General features: G+C 41.0%; 1 long non-coding RNA gene across 1 annotated transcript; it reads right to left on the reverse strand.

The window, feature by feature from the left end:
- Positions 1 to 671: 671 nt before the first annotated feature.
- Positions 672 to 4850, reverse strand: LOC104951685 (uncharacterized). The gene is made up of 3 exons (XR_799042.1): positions 4556 to 4850; positions 2287 to 2390; positions 672 to 1008 (listed from the first exon to the last, which is right to left on the reverse strand). It is a non-coding gene; the product is annotated as an uncharacterized lncRNA (long non-coding RNA).
- Positions 4851 to 5286: the final 436 nt, after the last annotated feature.

A 5286-nucleotide genomic window follows, 5' to 3' on the forward strand; every position in this document is an offset into this window, starting at 1 on the left:
TTTATGTTCCGACCTTAACATGGGGAATTCCTCCCTCTCTAACCTCGGACCTCGTTCGAATTTCAGCTTGAAACCCCCTGCGCTCTACGATGGAGTAACCTACTATGCATCCTGTAGCTGACCTTCTCTGTCAGACGCCAACACAACACATAATTGACTCAACCCCTCCCAACCCCGACCCTACCCACCACGCTCAACAGCGCCTCGCGCGCACCGGCTCACCAGCTCTCACTATACACACCTTCTCGCGCTTACCAGCTTCCACCCGGACGCACTTCACTCCCCCGAACCGCAAGAACCACCATACTGCTCTGACAAAAATAACTATACCAAATCACCTCCTGCATCCCTGGGAAAGCTGTCGGCGCTGTGAAAAAAGCAAGTCCAATTATCCCTCGGCCCCCCCGCGGCAGCATAACCTGATGCGCTCACCGCCACGCTCAGCCTCTCATCCCCACCCTCCCCCCTCCCCTCGCTTGCACACAACTTGATCCCCTCGCTGCCCTCACTTCGGCCCTCCATCCCCGTGCCCGCCGTCATCGTGTGGTTGGAGAGCAGCGGCGCGTAAGGAGCCTCCTGAGAGGAAGGGGCCACATTTTTTTTCAGTTGTGTACTTTCAAATTCTAGCGCACTCGAGCTGGTTTCTCCATTCTTACCTACCCTACCTTTAAATCTGTTATCACTGCAAACCTGATGGACAAAGAGAGAAAGGGGCCCAATGCACGTGCTGTTGGCCCCACCAATACTATCAGCTCCAGAGCTGAATTCATGGCTTTTCCTGAACCAGACCAGACCCTGGTACCACTCTCATTTCAACCACCCAGTGTTATTCATATTTCAGTTGACATGGTACGAGAGCCTCATTTCATGTCAACATGAGGTCAAACAGCTTGTGAAACCTGAACTAATCCCATCACGTACACCCTATCAGCCCCACGTACCTTTAATGTAGTTGAGGGTTTCTTTCAGGTGGGCAAAGCTGTTAAGTAGAGGGTCCTGCTCTTCATCCTGGGCAGAGAAAAACATGATGAGAGCACTAAGACATTCAAAGTAGTTCAATCAAATATAATATAATATTTAGTTTCAGGGTCTATTACATTGAATGTGTGCTATAAAATCAACAAATCTAGTAACAGCAATTATTTTGAATATTAAGTTGTGACTTTTTAATTACAGCAGCATGTAAAAGGTATATGGATCTGCATGTAGAAAAAGATTATCTCTAAATAAGACAAATCTTGGTACTGCTCAAATGTCCTGCTGTACAATTAAACTTCACATTGCTCTTAATGTTATGTTGTTATTACAACAAATGTAATGGCACACATTCTATAGCTTTATCAAAGGTTTGTGTTTGGTTGCTTTCACTTTATCTTAAGGCTCTTAAAAGAGGCGTTGGTTAATAGGTAATAAGGCCCATATAAATCCTATATGCTTAGAAGTCATCCAGAATATGCCACTGAAAAGAGCTTGGCTTAATGTGGAGTGTCTTTGTAGCCGAGTGGTCACAGCCATGTTACCTCGCTGCAAGGGCCCGGGTTCCAAAAGCCTTAGGAACTTGAGCTACATGTTTTAGATTCTTTTTTTATAGAAGCATTATTTAATTTGATTAAATTCATTGTAAAAAGTATTAATAACACATCTGTCTCACTTCAGATCAAGTATCTGAAAAAATATAGTTCCAAATCCTCCCTATAGTTTCTAAACCAGGGACCCAAATGCATGCTGGTCCTTCTACACTAGCATGCAAAAGAAGTAAAGATGAGGTTATTCAGACGTTTGTGTGGACTCTTTAGCCATTCCTGAGATTATCATTGGGAAAACAGTTCATTTCAAAATGAAGCTTTCATCACAATATCAGAGTTACGATGAGCAGAGAAAGAATTAGTGGCAAGAAAAAGTTCTACCCTCAAGGGGGGATATGTTCAAATGCTCGGCCACCATAAGCCCAACAACCAAAATACAGTATGTCTGGATATGGGTTTGAGAGGCAGAGCATCAGAAAACAAACTTCAAATCAAAAAGGAAATGTACCAAAATCATAGTTTTCCTCACTGATCCAACAGTCACAAACATTGGTTAGATGGGGAACCCTACAGACTCCAAAGTGTTGGCTCTCTTTCTGCCCACTGAGCAGCCCCTCTATCGTTGTTTGGAAGCAGTTTATTCAAAGGTTTTGTCAAATCACAAAACCTTATACCATTTAGTCCATTTGTATATCTTTATTAGAGCTAGTCTTTATTCAAATAAAGTATAGTACAAATATAATTGTTGTGATTAACTCACCAGTGGAGTGTGGGTATTCCACCTGGAGTTCCTCTTGATAGCTCCAACAACGGTACTAATCTCACCCTGGACGATGTAGATGTTCTTGTCCACCATGCTGCTTTCTGAGAGACAAACGGAGAAGGAGAAGGTTAGTTTGGCCTATAATGATATATTATCAATTGTATTGTATTTAACAAGCTATGCGTTGCTACGTATGTATGTATGTATATATTTTATTCAAATCTTTCATCAAATAACCCGTCTCTCAAATATTTCATTTGAAATGTGTCTTCCTTCTACTATTTCAAAATGTTTCAGTCAGCCTGATGAACACTTATCAGCTCTTCAGGATACGTCATTCTACAGTGACTTCAGTGTCAGTGAGACATCACTGATATCTGTTGTGAATTTGAGACAAAAAAACAACAAACCGCTTAACATATTGTTATCTATTATGTTTCGACATTATCAGAAAATGAACTTCTATAGTATATACTTCTATGTCTATACAAAAGATGAGATATAGGAATAAAGAGCCTACTATAAATAATTAAATTGATACCACCTCGACATTAATTCAATCCGTCTGATTGTGCTCCTCGTGGCAAACATCTTTTATCATGAGATTAATGTATTTCAAGTCGGATATGCAATCATTTCGAAAATATTAAATTATGAAATTCTGCAAGAAGTATATAATAGATTAGACTGTAAACTTATATTTCAACTCAAAACCTTTACCCTAAAATGAATATACATTCTGAGAAGCAAACAGCACATTTCCATGTGTACATTGAGAATGCCTTAAACCAATATGGATAACCAAACAAAATCAGAATGACATACTGTTCATATTTGACAAGCAGTATACCACAAAGTGGTTGGATTAACCTTTTTCCCTGTGTCATGAAAGCCATGGCATATAATACTCTTACATTACAGGAAGATGTATGAATGTATGGACTAGGTGACAGAGGCCACATTCTTTAAATTCAAGGTAAGCACCCTATTGAATAAGATAAGACGATTAAAATATGGAAGGTAGAGGCCGGGATGTAGAGGCATAGGGATAGGCGAACAGCTGATAAGACTGTCATATATGAGGCTCCACTAGCGAATAGGATTTTCAAACCAACAATTCTTATTTGAATCAGTGGGGTTAAGTCCGGGTCTGACATTGTATTTCCCGAGAAATCTGCACAGTGCAGGGACAGTAAACTGTCAACTTAGTGGAAACATATTAGTTCAGGAAAAACCTTTACCTTTTATGATTGGAAAATGTTTTAACAATAAAAAGTAAGTCTCTCTTTCCTTCATATTAGTAATAAATGCTCTATTTTTATTTAGCCGGCAAGTATAAGTCACTGCATACTGTCTCACATCAGCTGCTTATTGGAGCAGGAGACAATGTACAGTACTACGTAGACCATTGTTTCATAAGACTGGGCACAGGGTACCAGACAGGGAAACAAATGCTCCAATCAACACGTTCAACTCATCAAAGTAGATAAAGCCATCTCAAACGTGTACATGTCTCCCTTTCAGTACCTTTCACTCCATGTGAATGGAAGCTCAGGGGCCAGAGGGACTCTATGCTTTTCACAATGGTTCTAGATCATCTAGATTAAAAGCGTTTATGGAACAGTTTATTTTTGCCAGGTGATGGTGTTAACACATTCTCTGCATGAAAAGAGCTTTTCTGGAGACAGACTTGCAAAGAAGCACATGGACAACTGAACCTTTTGGAGAAGATGCAAGACTCCCTCCCTTGCTCTGATATCAATGCTAACAATCAGCTGGGTAGATGGACATCTCTGCCTGTCACTCCCAACACATAAGTAACATAATGCAGTCATGGAATAAAAGCTACTGATACAAGTCAGCTTGTTGTCTGTCAGGTAAGAAGGTGCTAGCAGGCTAATTAGATTACCTAGCTACAGTATGTCAGTGGCATATATTCAGAGGCGAAGCTATCAAGCTAGCTCTTCACCATGCCATGGTGTTGAAAACCTGTTGACAGACCTCTGGGACAAACACAATAAAAGGACAAGTGACTACTATTAAGTTCATATAAATCGACCTACTAGTTTTAAAAATAGTTTCATATATTTCCTATCCAGAAAGACCACAGCTAACTACTTAGCTACGTGTTCATTTGCTAAGGAGAGGTGTCTTCCGTGTATGTCCTCTCGGACAACAGTAATCTTTTCATGACATAATATCAAAACGCCTGTTGGAAGATATATATACGTACGCGTCTGTGGTTGTTAAGAAATAATGAGGTTACCTGTGTGTGGCTGCTATTTCAGAGATGGAGTCCTGCTGTAGCTTATGCTAGCCTAGTTCGGAAAGCTAGCAGGCTAGCCGGCCAACAGTGAATGAAGAAGACCTAAATTCAGTTCAGCACGACAACAGGAAAAACTGCTGTTTTCGGACATTCCACTGCGTGATACCGTAATAATTCCAAACACCACGTATTCATTCACTCTTCAAAATAATGCTCCATAAGTGAATAAAGTGAACACCTTCCTGCAGCTGTCAATCTGGCCTTGGTAAACACACTGACGTGGAAAAGCTCCGCAGTCTCAACCTAGCCTGATGACGGGTTATGATTGACAGGCTACTAAACTCTTCATTTTAACCGTAATATTACGCTTTACAGTTCAAGAAAATCAGACAATAAGAGTTTCAGATTTGGGAAAAAAAAAATTTTCTTTTCTAACTAGATAGACAAGATACCGATTCCACAAAAAGAAATATCACTTGTGGTGCAGAGAAATAAGGGCGGGACAAAGGCAGCAGTACAGAAGTAGTTTGGTTGCGCCGGGCTGATGACGAAAGCACGAGCTGCAGCTCCATGGCAGACTCCAGCCTCTCTCTGTGTGGAGGCTCTCTCTCTCAGTGAGACTGTGGAGGCTGGTTTCTGTTCACTCAGGCTCAACTTCACTGAGACTGTGTGGAGGCTGCTTTCTGTTCACTCTTTATCAGGCTCAACTTCACTCTCAGTGTGTCTCAGCT

Source organism: Notothenia coriiceps, unplaced genomic scaffold (assembly GCF_000735185.1).
Source record: "Notothenia coriiceps isolate Sejong01 unplaced genomic scaffold, NC01 NC01_scaffold00019001, whole genome shotgun sequence".
Classification (NCBI taxonomy): domain Eukaryota; kingdom Metazoa; phylum Chordata; class Actinopteri; order Perciformes; family Nototheniidae; genus Notothenia; species Notothenia coriiceps.